Source organism: Lissotriton helveticus, chromosome 3_1 (assembly GCF_964261635.1).
Source record: "Lissotriton helveticus chromosome 3_1, aLisHel1.1, whole genome shotgun sequence".
In the NCBI taxonomy this organism is placed as follows: Eukaryota; Metazoa; Chordata; class Amphibia; order Caudata; family Salamandridae; genus Lissotriton; species Lissotriton helveticus.
Genome location: NC_136061.1, coordinates 1977097762 through 1977112379, shown reverse-complemented (window position 1 = coordinate 1977112379; position 14618 = coordinate 1977097762). Strand labels below are relative to the sequence as shown.

Here is a 14618-nt window from a genome sequence, read left to right as displayed (position 1 = left end):
GCAGCCCCAAGTGTAATGCGTTGTAAAGGTTTGCGTTGTAATACTTGCGTTGTAACAGCATGCGAGGTAAAAGCATGCGTTGTATCGTCATACATCCAGTCTGAAACCTTGGCAGGTACGGTTGTTATGTTTGCAATGTCCGTTTCCATTCGTTTAGATGGTGGAAATTCTCTGCCATTTAAGAAGACGCCTTAATAAACCGAAAGTAATCTGTGCCATTTAATTGGAGGCGGACGCCGCGATAAACCGGACACAGTCTACTCTATTGGTCAAGAAACTCTAATAGATATACGTTTCCTATGCAATAAAAATGTCAGTCGCTCTTGTTTTTCCAGAGAGCAGCACTACGCATTGTGGGACCTGTAGTTTCACATGTCGTACTAAACGTCTACAAATTCCGACATGACTAGTACTGTTGGTCGACAAACACTACTGACTGAGAGCCAAGTGACAGCATTGCCTAAACGCGACAAAACGTGCAATTTCATTACAGGTCCGTGTATGTGGCCGCTGCATTCCGATAGCTTTCATGTCGGAGGGGGTGTGCTGCGCGAGCAGCCCGGGCCCGGCAGACTGAGGGTTTCTGGATTGAGGAAGTGAAGGATCCGCCTTCATGTGCTGCGTCTAATTCTTTTCCTCTGGCCCGTGAGGAGGGGAGACCTGCCGCTCCGAAGAAACAAGGGTCCGACGAGAGGGTCCTTAACCAAGAAAGCAGCAGGCCGCTGCAGAGACCCGCTCCCCCCAGGCAAGAGACCCCGGCGCCAGCTGCACGCGCAGCACCTCAACTCGGCGCGCACCAGCCAGTCTCTGCCACTGGCCGCGAGCAGTCAGACATGCATGCGGTAAGTTGTTTTCAGTTCTCCTCGCCGTCTCTTCGCTGCCTCTCGTGGGGGGTTTCCCGTCCCGTGACTCCTGCAAGTGCTGCAGAACAAGCAGCGTTTACTCGCTGCACTTCCGACCCACTGTCTTTATATTTCACTGCCTGCGGCGCAGTAATCTCAGCGAGTGGCGCCCCCTTCCTATTCCCGCTCGAAACTACGTTTCGGGGGGTACCGTGTATCTTCCATATTCAATGTATAACTTCAAGCGTACTTGCCACGCTGTGTGTCCTCTGATTTCAGTGTGTAGCCCCGTCCATGTTATCACCCTGTCTCGAATGCGGTAGGATACCACTCTCTCAACACATTTCCTTGTTAATAGCGGCCTCATGGCACCCTCTCTTGCATAAGTGCCTGAGACACTGGTGCAAACAACTGTTTTTACTTAAAAGCCATTTCTTCTCCCCAAGAACTGACAACGGTTCCATAGTTGCTGAGCTCGCAAATTTCCCTATGCCACCTTTCCATGACCGAGTAGCTCGCGCTGAGTCAAACTATTTTTCCATTTGCATTCTGGTTGTTGTAGTTCAGTGTATCCTATTATACTACACGGAAGCCAGGGATCCTTGTATTCAAGTCTGTCTCAAATGTCCTTATTACATGCGACTTGTTACGTCTCTATACGCATGTAATAGAGAAATGCCGGAGCTGCTCAACAGAAATAGCTTATTCAAGCGGATTGTGGAAAGGATGATGGTGAGACCTTGCAGTACTTTAAGTTGGATATTTGTTTAGGGATTGGTGTCACCTCTAGACCCCTCTTCGATTATGGTTACAATTTTCACACTTCAGGCCAGAGGTACTAATGTACTGATTCCAAAAACCGCTTGCAAATTGTAAACAGACTTTTTTGAAGCCAGTAAACTACTTTTGCAAACCGACCCACATACTAATAGGCCGGTTCATAAAATAAAGTTTCAGAGATAGTTGCAGAACCACAGCCACACAATGCAATTCCCTCCAATTGGCCTGCAAGGAACAACATACCACGATTTCTGTTAATGTATTTCAACATGTAACATCTTTTTTTTAAGCAGTCAGTGTTTCTGATAGGAAACTGGTCTGCTTAAAAAAAAATATATATATATATATTTTGCAGTTTGTAAACCTTGAGTGAGAGTAGGCAGTGGTCAAATGAACCACTACCTACTTCCCCTGAAGTGGCCATCATGATCAAGAAACGGAAAAGGGTCCTTACCCTTTGTGAATCAGTTCCCACCCCAACTTGGGAGTCAGTAACTTTCGTTGACACGCATAGGGTTGCCTTCTGTCCAAGAAAAAATACCAGCAATTTGTTTACGTTTTGGTGTTTGAAAACAGCTACCAGCTGATAAGTTAAAAAGAATTAATGAATAATTGTCACTATTCTTTTGTAATATTGCAGTTGTCCCTTTGTTTCCTCTAATAATCATTTCGAAATTATTTAGACAGCTCTCTAATACTTTTGACCTGCTTTTCTAGGTCTGGTGTTAGCCTAGACATTTAGGTTTTACTAAAACATTTGTATAACAGGGGCTTTCAGCATGCTCTCCTCAACCATTGGTCTGTTGTGTCATTCACATATTGCCTCCGTCCACTACAGCATGCAGTATGGGCAATGCGTAAACATACTTCAGCCATTGGCTAACTTCAGTTTGAGTGACTTCATTTTGCTCTTTCACAAGAAGCACACCTGCGCAAGGTTGTTTCCTTCAGTGCCAGTGTTTTTATTTTCACTTTAATATTACTTTAGTCTTGCCTTTGTGTTTGGAGCCATGCGATAACAAAACACTTTCTACCAGCTCTTCATACATTGGGTACTTTCAGCATTAGCGGGAGATAAGAACTGATAATGCTGTGGTAAATTCCTTTTAGAGTAGCCTATGTTTATCTAACTTTTTCTATTTCACGGCATACCAGAAAGTGAACCATTTCAAACTGTACTTTATAAAAGTATCCTCTTCTTAGTTTGCATGCAATGAACTGCATTTCTAACCACACACCTGCATGTCATGCTTGTATGTATTTTATTGAGAACTTGTTATACTCGTAACACAATTTAGTCTGTTTATCCTGCTTGTATGGCTTTGTAGTTCCCTTTCAGTGCACTTGTATGCCGTGCTTAAATAAATATTTAGGTACTAGATTACAAATTGAAGTTTATTCTATCGGTTATTTTCAGCCCTCTTTATCTATTGATAATAAAGATTTACAAAGACATTACAAAAAAAGGATTCGCAAAGGCAAGAGGCTGGTGTTAGCTACAACCTTTTGATTTTACTAAAATTTTGCGTGTAACTTAGATACTGTAGGATGCGCTCTAGTCTATGAGCGTGAACGCGATGACGCGTCACGCCATAGACAGGAGCGCGATGCGCGCGCATGCGCAATAGGCGCCAGAGTGAAGGCGCGAACGGGGAAAGCGGCAGCTGGCGACCGGAGCAGTCGCTGTGTAGACGCTCGGCGCCCTTGTGCTCTATTTAAGTTAATTACTTGTTTATATGGAAATAAATACAAGGCATTCTTACCTACCTGGACTCAGTGCATAGTGTGGGGGGCAAGGAATATTACATTGGCGACGAGGATGGGACCACGAACACCAGGCACCACAGTGGTCAGGAGCAGACACTCCATGACAGCCCCACACCTCCAGCAGTAAGGAAAAAAACAAGGAAAGACGAGCAGAGGGCGTGGCAGCAGCTGAAAAACACGGGAACCATCCTATCCAGCTCCTACAACCAGGTCAGTGCTGGGCTAGTGAAGGAGAGCAAAGCCAGCAGCTAGAATGGCAAATCAAGCGTCTGCGCTGATGGCCCCGGTTCCATTCTTGCCTAGACCGGGCGAACCACAGTTAAAATGGGAGGACTGGAAGGAATATTTTCAAAACTGTATTGAGGCACTCGAAGATGAAAATGAAGGGGAATTCACCTCGGAAAGGAAGAAGAGACTATTGCTCCACAACCTGGGCCCGGAGGGGGTGAGAGTGTTCAAGAATCTGGTGCCCAAGGAGAGGGGAGCGACGGAGACAGATGTCTTTAAAAACGCACTGGATGACTTGGACAGCCATTATCGCCCAGCAGTCTGTGTCTCCATAGACAGGTATAATTTCCAACAGCGGAAGCAGGAGGCTGGTGAGTCGATTGATGATTATGTGGCAGCGCTCCGACGCTTGGCCATCACGTGCCAATATGGAGGTCTTCAGGAGGAATATATAAAAGACCAAATTGTTATGCACACCACGTGCAGGTCTGTCCAGGACAAACTGTGGGCGCAGAGTGAGACATCCCTTAAAGAAGTTGTGGCGATGGTCAAAAAGGCAGAGATGTCAAGGCGCGGTGCGGAGGCGGCAAAACGCGAGAACGCACCGAGGCAAATGGTTAACAAGATAGATGATGCACCCCAGCCCGGAAGACCCAAGGGAGTGTATGGAGATCAGAGGAAGGACTCGAGATGGACAGGGAGGCAGGCAGTCCGCCCTAGTGCAGACATCAAGTTTGCATGTTACAGATGTGGCAGCACGGCACATTCGGCGCAGGATAAACGCTGTCCCGCGTTCCGCGCCAGATGCTCGTTTTGCGGCCTGGTCGGCCATTTTGAGAAAGTCTGCCGCAAGAAGGGGAAGAAATCCACGGTCAAGTGCGTCGATGCGGCCGCAGCCGACGTCAGCGGGGAGGACGACCCAGATGACGACGACTTGGTGTTATGCATCGAGGACCAGGTACTTGAGGTGACGGGAAAGCGGAGAGACAAGCCTCGCACGGACATGTTGATAGGGGGAGTGAAGGTACACGTGGCCGTCGACTCAGGATCCCCTTGGACCATCGTGCAAAGATCCATATGGGAGGAAGACTTTGTGCCTGTGGTGGGGCCAGACCTATGGCCGCCGGACATCAGACCCATCTCGTACACGGAAAATGCCATTCCCTTGGTGGGGTGCCGAGACTTCACATTCGAATTCAGAGGGAGGTCAGCCACGTGCACCCTGTAGATAGCGGAGAGAGGACCTTCAGTGCTGGGGTGGAGAGATGCAGGAGATCTGGGGATCATACTCAACCCGGGAGGAAAAGAACAGATTCTCTTGACAGACGAGTGGCCCCTCACGAGTGGAGAAGATTGGAAGTCAGCATACCCCAAAGTTTTTGACGGCTCAGTGGGAAAACTGGACAAGTTCGTTCACAAAATGGTCCTCAAGGAGGGTGCAGTACCAGTGGTGCATAAAGTCAGGAACATTCCCATGTCTACCAGTGGAGCAGTACAACAGGAACTCCGGAGGCTAGAGGAGCAAGGCGTCATAGAGCCGGTGGATAGTGCGGAATGGCTATCCCCCTTGGTTGTGGTCAAGAAGCCAAATGGGCAGGTTCGGCTCTGCGTTGACCTCCGCGAGCTCAACAAAAGTCTCATCGTGGAGAAGTTTCCTCTTCCCAGAATCGAGGAGATGCTCGCCAAGACTAAAGGTGTGACTCACTTTTCCACTATAGATCTCACGTCTGCATACTACCAGATTGAGCTGCATCCATCGAGCAGAAAGTACACCGCCTTCATTACTCCATTCGGGTGCTACCAGTTCCGGAGGATGCCCTTTGGCCTGGCATCCGCAGCGGCTGTCTTTCAGAAGCTGATGTACCGGTTGTTCAAGGACATTCCAGGAGTACAGTACTTTCAAGATGACATCTTGGTGATGGGCTCTTCCAAAGGTGATCACGACAGGAAGTTGCGGAGAGTGTTGGAAGTGTTGCAGAACAAAGGGCTAACGGCGGAATGGAGTAAGTGCAAGATAGGGACCCATTCGGTGACCTACTTGGGCCATGAGATCAGCACGAGTGGAATTTCACCCAAAGAACGAAATGTGAAGGCCATAAAGGATGCAAAGGCGCCAAGCTCCAAGGAGGAGGTGAGGTCGTTCCTTGGAATGGCCGAGTATTATAGTAAGTTTGTGAGACACTTTGCCACCAGGACGTACAGAATGCGGCAACTCATCAGAGACAAAACCAAGTTTGAGTGGGACGCAGAAGCGCAAGCGGAGTTTGACACAATCAAAGACTGCATCAGTCAAGCTGTTCCATTGCAAGGGTTTGTCCCCTCGGGCCAGACCGTGGTAACCACAGATGCCAGTGATAAGGGCTTAGGGGCGGTTCTGGCTCAAGTGAGGGATAATGGAGCCACTGAGACGATCTGCTTTGCTTCCCGTGCGTTGTCTCCGACCGAGCAACGATACAGCGTAATTGAAAAAGAGATGCTGGCAGTCACCTGGGCTTTAGGCAGATTCAGACAGTTCGTTTGGGGTACGAGATTCAAGCTGCAAACGGATCATAAACCCTTGATCAAGGTCTTGACTTCCTCGGGTCATGAGACAGCGACCCCGAGAATAGCCAAAATGACTCTGAAGCTGCTCGATTACACCTATGATGTCGAATACCTGCCGGGAACACAGAACAGGGTGGCGGATTATCTCAGCAGGGCTGCGGCGATGGAAGTGGCGCCAGAGGATGCCCTGGACAAGGAGGAGATGGTGGCAAGTATGGAGGACTATGAGAGTTCGATAAGTGTCCAAGAATGGAAGGCCGCCTATGATGAGGACATGGAAAAAGTGGAGATCAAGAGATACTTGACATCAGGCTGGCCTGACAAAAGGAAGCTCACTGATGGAGTACGGAGGTTCTATGAAATAAGGGAAGAACTCTCCCTGAGTGATTCTGGGGTGTTTATCTATAGGGGCGAAAGAGTCGTGCCGCCAGATTCACTGGTACCCAGATTGCTAACTATACTACACGAGGGCCATCTAGGTATTGTAAAGACCAAAGCACGCGTTAAGCAGATGTATTGGTGGCCAGGCATGGATGTCTACATTGAGAGGCAAGTAAGGGAGTGTGGCCAATGCCAAGGCGCTGACAAGGTGCTGAGGCCACTCCGACCGGCCATGGGGAAGTTTGACACGCCACAGGGACCTTGGGAGAATGTGGCAATCGACATACTGGGACCGGTCCTGGACAGCAAGGGAGTGAACAAGTATTTGTGTGTGGTAATGGACAAGTATTCAAAATGGCCTGAGGTGGACATTCAAGAATCCATGGACACTGACACGATTTTGAGATTCCTCACTTCAGTTTTCTTAAGGGAAGGCATCCCCAAAACCATCCTCAGTGACAATGGCCCGCAGTTTGTCTCGGACAAATGGATTAGGTTCATGAGGAGGAATGGTATCGAATCCAAACACACGGCAGTGTATCATCCCGCATGCAATGGTCAGGTGGAGCGGTTCAACCGTGTGCTGATGGGCTCCATACAGGCGGCCATCATGCAGGGAAAGGATTGGGAGACCGAGGTAATGAGTATGCTGTGGTCCTACAGGATCACCCCCACGGCGGTGGGGTACAGTCCATTTCAAGTACTGAGAGGACGGCATCCGTTCACACGGGACAATGTAGTGTGGAGGGAGAAGACCATCACTAGTAAATGGTCCCCTGCGGTGGTTCAACACAACTTGGAAAAAGCCCAAAAGATCTATGCTGCGAATTATGACAAACGTCGGAACGTGAAAGGAACAGAGCTGGAGGAAGGAGAGTGGGTTAGGGTTAAACTCCCTACCCTTCAAAAGAAAGGCGACAGCAAATATAGTCAGCCCCTACAAGTCAAGGAGGTGCGAGGTAGAGCAGCCCTCCTCAGCGATGGCAGGGTGTGGTCCCAAGACCGCATGGCTAGAGTAAACAGGATAGTCGTGTGGCCCAAGCTGGAAGAGACAGAGGCACAGAAGGACTTCCATGAGAACACGCCTCGACTGGAGCAGGCTGATGAAGTGATGTCCGAGGGAACAGGAGAGGACAGTGAGGTAGAAATTCCCGGCGCAGGGTGCGCAGTCAGAGATGTCCCACCGACTGGAGTAACACAGAGTGGAGATTGGAGAGATGGTGTGAGACCAGGCGGAGACAGAGAGGTGGAAGAGAGCATGCCGGTAAGACACACCCGTAGTGGCCGGGCAGTTACAGTGCCCTCAAGATATAGAGACTATGAAATGGGTGGACATTAATAATAAGTTGGCACCCTGGCTGCCTGCCAGAGAACATTGGGGAACCAAGGACAATTCCGTAGAGTTTGAAAAGTTAACTTTGTTTATTGTGAAAAAGGGGGAGATATGTAGGATGCGCTCTAGTCTATGAGCGTGAACGCGATGACGCGTCACGCCATAGACAGGAGCGCGATGCGCGCGCATGCGCAATAGGCGCCAGAGTGAAGGCGCGAACGGGGAAAGCGGCAGCTGGCGACCGGAGCAGTCGCTGTGTAGACGCTCGGCGCCCTTGTGCTCTATTTAAGTTAATTACTTGTTTATATGGAAATAAATACAAGGCATTCTTACCTACCTGGACTCAGTGCATAGTGTGGGGGGCAAGGAATATTACAGATACATAAAGGGGTTTTCGACCAGACATCATCCATTAGTGTGTTGTCATTCACATGTTTGTTTCTTCCATCCACCTCAGCATGTATCATGGGGCAATGGGTCAGCCCACTTCCGCCATTGGCTGACTTCACTGCGGGTTACTGCATCCTGCCCTTTCACAGGGAGCTTACCCACACACAGCCCAGCTCCTGTCAGTGCGTGTGAGTACTATGATATGGTGTGCTTTTTTTTTTTTAGACAGAAAAATATTTTGGCCTTTGGTCAATGTTCTTTTAGATTGACGTGGACATTCAGCTCCCTAACAATATAGATCTGCAAAAACCATGACACAACAAAACAAGATCTGGCTAAGCCAAAAAGGGTGGTGACCAATGGCAGACATATTAGATTTGCCAATGCTTGTTTTATGTATTTGCTGTTTTTTTATGCCTAATCGTCAGAAGGGAAAAATCAGGCCTACATTTCTCAATCAAGACAGATTTTCATTCCCTTCAGGCCTGTAGCGGTCTCGTTCATGGAATTTTGATATAATGTTACTGAATAACAAACATCGGGACATTGTTTGACTCCATAGTGTGAGATTGCGGAATCTTGTGCTGGCTCGAGATAGGGCATATTCCATCCAGTACAAAAGTCGGTTTTTGTCCATGAGAAAAACAAGCGATCCCTCACAAAAGAGGACACTCCTCCCTTCCGCCCTCCCACCCCGCTCCAGGCGGGAGAGGTGTATGGGTAATATGATCTAAGTTCCTTTCATTTCTTTTTACAGTCACGAACACACCCACTCTGCCTTCCCTGTGTCTAGCTCCTGCTTTCGGTTTCCTTTTGCTGACCGCAGCTGCCTCTGCTGTTCAGGTCTGCCAGCCTCTGCATGCTACATTTCTGTCCCACTACAAGCTGGCTTATCCACGCACTTTCACTGTCACGCCTCCGCAAAGAAAGGCATTCAAAGTGAGCATATTGAATAATTTTTAGCAATATTGGAGCGTCGAAGGAGGCTTACCCTGCTTCCATCGGGCCAGGAGAGCAGCATATCATGGCTTTGAACGGAAGGTAAGTTTAAAGTCTAAATATGGCTGTCCTCTAACAGATTTAAATTGTACGTATTTTAGTATTTATTTTATTGATTTAGCAACCGTAGATCTGCAAACCGCAAACAATGCCCTCACTCGTGGCCGGACTGGCCAGACGGGCAAGCTGGCAATTCCCCGGGAGGCCCCAGGAGGCCGGTTTTGACAGGCGTGGTGGTGCAGTTTAGCGATCCCTGCGGAACAGTAGGGGAGTCTGCAGATAGGACCGGTGTGGTCCTGCACCAGAAGGAAAAATAGCACCCGGGAGTGCCGCACAAAGGGAGCGGGTGGTGCGCCCCCTAAACACACAAGTAAGACTGGGCAACATTTGGGAATAAATATCGGCACCCCAGGTGGGGAGTGATAGTGATCATTGCAGGCATGGTAATAGTGGAGAAATGGCCTTGGTATAACTTGTCACCCCCAAAAAAGGAAACCGAATTCTGTTAGTAGGACAAAATAAAGACTGTTAAGAACAAAAATAATAAGAGAAAATCATTAGCCACATAATACTTCAAAAGAAAAAGAAGATAGAAATAGTAGCAAGATGTAGGTGTTAGCCCGAGACACCCTGTGGGGGAGGAAATGAACCGTCTTCCACCACACCCGAGAAGCTAATAAAAGCACAGTTGTTGAGAGAAGCGATATTGCGGTTGACAGACGCCGCTAGCAACAGAGGGATGCACCGATGCACTTAGGCACTTATGCAAATGATAGAAGATGGTACTGTGGTAGTGGACCAGAGGCCACAGGGCGCAGAGGCTGCTGAACAGAGTTGGGTACTCTGCAGGTGCACTGAAAATAAATGCATAGCTGGGCCATCAGTTATGCACAGGTACTATTTTTCCTGTTACATTTATCCTCTCTAGAAATATGTGACATAAGCAACGCTGCTAAGCTGTAGAGTCTTTCAGAGGGACGTGGGGAATAGGTTGGGCATGGCTCGAACACCCAATGGGCAAAAAAGAAACCTTTGCATACAATTACATTAATTTGGATTAAGGCAACAGAAAGAGGATTGTGGTACACCACTTCATAAAGCTGGTGATTTATTCAATAAATGTCCAGCGTTTGGCGGGCCAAGTTAGAACACATTGTATTTTGTTTCCCTTCATCATAGTGTGGCACTGCAGAAAGAAAGCAGCCTTTTTAATATCCCCAAATGATCCAGCTTACTATTGTTATTCAGTAGGGTGCAGTGATCTTGGTAGATTCTAGTGATGGAGCACAGTCTAAAGCTAACAGAACTTTTGGAAAACTTATTTTGACGACTCCAGTGTTTTATTTTTATTACAGCTTTAAGAATAATGAACTATACAAATGTAAGGGTAAGATGTGCTTTCGAAAAAAAGGCATATTTTAACTGTGTTTAAGCAAATATTGCCTGCCCAGAAGGTTATAGATTGTATCTTTGCCCTGATAGCTTTCATTGTTTTCTTTAAAAGTTGAGTGGTTGAATTTGAAAAGGAAGATATTGTTTTTCTCCCCTGGGTCAGAGGACTAGAGTTTAAACGTGTATTGACGTCAGTCTGTTGCTTGGAGACCAGGCCAGGTCAGAGGAGCTTAGTCTTTCCTCTTATTCCTCCCACGCGAATTTGTAAACCCCATATTCGTGACCATGCCCCTGTTTTCCCCCCACTAAAGTAAACTAGGGTGTGGCTTTTCATTGGTCTAAGGTCACCAGATCATTAGGCGTATACCTGCCACTGAACCTAGGGCGTAGGGCTGCAATTGGATCAGGGTCACCTGTCCATAATGCATACCCTTGTAAAACAAATACTTTCATTCTTCCAGCCCGGTGGCCCAGGTAAAGAGCATCAGGGTGTGGTTGTTTCCTGTTTGGGTCGCTAAAAGGTCTTGGGCCAGAAACTCTGCTTCTCTTTTCCAATAACGAAGCCTTCATAGATGCAATATCAGACCTTCCATCTCCCACTCCAACCTATGCGAACTTAGTGACGTTAATGTCTGGTTGGACAAATTTAGAATGCCATATTATTGGAGTGTGCGAAATTAGTGTAATTTGCTTTCGCCTAATTAGGTGAATTTTCGACAAAATGATATGCAATTATGCAAAATGCAGATCTGTCTTTTAGCACTATATTTTAGCACAGAATATGTCCTTGCATAGCTTTGTGCTAAAAAATAGTGCAAAAAAAGTACAGTAAACAGCTGCTCATATTTTGTTCCCATGCATTTAGGGTGAATTTTTACAGCAAAGTGGCGCACTCGCAGTACTTTTTGAAAGCAAATGATACATACATATGCATAGTGGTGTAATTTTACAAAGTTCATACGGCATACAACAAACATAACATAAAATCCAGAAATTTTGCAAATTACGATGGCATAATTTAAATGTCACCCAGGCCTAATCTTATCAGGCTTGCCACACACAACCTACGCCAGATTGCACAGAGTTTACCCACGAGCAGGCCATACATTAGACTCAATATTCTGCAACACAGACTTTATACCAGTCCAGGGAAATGGTCAATCAAGTTGACCTAATCATCTCCTTCTCACTTGAGATCCCTACAAGACTCTCAGCTATCGTATCCGATTTGACATCAATCCTAGAGACGCTGGAATAAGCTGAATATGGATGACTGAAATTCATCTAACCACAAACACAAGGCTTTTGATAATAAACTAGGTTAAAAATTAATGACTATGTAACCAGCCTCTAATAAAACAATACCCACTAAAACATCGCAACATACCAAAAAGAAAGCCTCTTGAATGAATGTAGACATAAAAAAGATAAAAGGACAAATGTCTACACTTCAATACACTTAGGAGAAATCAGAGATCCCTCTTGAAAAAAGATGTCTATGCAGGCACAAAAGAAAAGGTAGATCCTACATCAAAAATTAAAAGAACTTCCACTATGAGGCAGGATCTATTAAGTAAAAAGCCTAGAGAAGGAACTCTTTAAAAAAAATAATAATAATAATAATGATAATAAATACAATCCGAATTCTAGTACAGTGAAAACACACAATCAACTATCCCTCACTCTGGAGACTGCTGCAACAAACAAGTGTCTTATTACACAACCAATGCAGACACCTTAGACTCGCTTAGGAAACAAGAGAAACAGCTGTCATCCGGAGCTATCTCCTAAAATATAAGCGCTCCAGAAAACATATATGCATCTCTGTGGTCCTACCAAGAAAAAACAGAATTTCTAGACCTTTTGACAGCCTGTCCCGCTGTCTACACTTCAGACCTTGCCCTCCACAAACAATCAAGAAAATTCTATTAACTTCAGAAGCTAGACTAGTATTGAGCATAATCAATAATTATGGATTGGAATATTTTCACAGGAATCAAAGCCAGCATAAAACTGACTATTAATCAAGAAGAACAACCTGGCCTCAAAAGACCTACAAATATAGACCAATTTCTATGGGACTATTCCTTGGCATACTCCATAAAAGAGTAACATTTTACAAATCTCACATACTAGAAGGCAACCACGTACTTCCAACCAGTATTCCGCCTGGGAAGAGGCACCACATCTACTCTAATCATCATATAGGATGACATAAAAACATTATTGATAAAAACCGCGACAGAGAAGCACGGTTTCTCCTGGGTCTCTATGTGGCTTTTGACACAGTTTATGATCAAACTTTAATTCTCAGACTTAAAGAAATCAATATTGATGGTAGAAGTCTTGCTTGGATCTCATCCTTCCTCAATGATAGGGCCAACATGATATATATTTGACTCCCTTCTCCTCGACCCTTTAGAAAATAAAAACTGGAGTTCCCAAAGTATCTATCCTCCCTCCTCTTTAATGTGTATATATATATGAAAATATTACCAGAGCCAATCAATAATTTTTACTTTATCGGCTACAATTATATGATCAGCACACAAATAATACTCGAACCGGAAAATGCTAAAGACATACAAAACCTCTGAACTCGAAAACTGCCTCCGAGGTATAGACCAATGGATGACATGTAACTATCTAAAACTAAATACGCCAAAAAACAAACTACTCACGTTTTGAGATTAGAAATGTTACCAGTGCGCTGGCCAGATGATATAGAACCACTGCCAGAAATATCAAAAGACGTTCAATACCATGGCCTTCTCTTGAACCTTGCACTCTCAATAAATGCCCAAGGGGACAAACTAACCAAATCGGCTTTCTACTCTTTGAAGATAATCTGTTGCATTTGGCCATTATCTTGTATTTACACAATAGGTCTAACCAACAATATCCATTATCCTCACAAAAATTGATTATGCAAAGGGACTGTATTACAGGATTCCCATCTCTTCCATGAGATGTGCCCAGAGAATCCAGAACTCTGCCGGAAGATTACTTTTACATATAAAGACATGCAAACACATTTCTTCCCTTGAAGGCTGTTCACTGGTTACCGGTCGAAAGAAGATCTGCATTCAGACAATTCTATATGACAAACATGGCACTACATGATAAAGATGTGGAATTCCTTCAGCTGAAAATTAACGAGTTCTTGACTAGTCACATGACTAATTATTTCACCTTACAAAAAAGAAAATATTTGGCCACAGTACTTTCTCAGTACAGGCTGGAAAAGTTTGGCATTCCTTCACAGCAAAATTATAAGCCACTGACAACCATCAGGAATTTAGAAAAATGGTTAATAACTTGCTAGTCCCAACCAGATCATCAGGGATGCCCTGATGTATGATCTACAATACTGGACACACAAGAAGACTAAAGCCTGCTCTGATCACAATCAGAAGCTCTTGCTAACTTGTCAAGATCTTAGGCAAGAACTCAATCTAGCCTATTCACCGCTAGATCCTCTTCTCACCCAGTCGCTGTATAATGGCATCTAAAATAATGTACTAACAAACATGCAGATACTCAGGTTTTTGCTACGTTTGGCTGCTTACGATTGCATAGAGTCCATCAATCTCTCTCCTCTGTATTGCAAAATCTCTGCACAAAACAAACTTTGATTTATGACCATTGAATATCTACAATCCTCTGTATGCCTGCTCCTCTTAGTCTTTTCCTATTGCAAACTGTATGTCCCTATTCACCTCCTACACAAAGCCACACACCCTCTGGCTTACCTTTCTACTTCTTCATGTACATGTACATGTGTGAATTGCCCTGTCACAACCCATAACCCTTCCTTCTCACAAACTTATAATGACTTGCCTACAGTTTATCAATTTTTTAAGCTTCCTCTGCACTATCTATTTACTCCACCAATCATTACCACAAATTAACATCCCCCAAACCCATCGCTAGAATTGACATCTAACTAGTGGGAATGTGTT

At 45.5% G+C, this 14618-nt stretch overlaps 1 protein-coding gene across 2 annotated transcripts in view; it reads left to right on the top strand.

The window, feature by feature from the left end:
* Positions 1–575: 575 nt before the first annotated feature.
* Positions 576–14618, top strand: part of LRRK1 (leucine rich repeat kinase 1) — a 917814-nt gene continuing 903771 nt past the window's right edge. Inside the window, exon 1 of one of the 2 annotated variants that reach the window (XM_078683102.1) lies at positions 576–842. The gene's annotated coding sequence lies outside the window, so the exon portion shown is untranslated. Of the gene's footprint in view, positions 843–9087; positions 9307–14618 lie in introns of those variants that run through there. The other variant, XM_078683103.1, reaches the window with a different exon arrangement.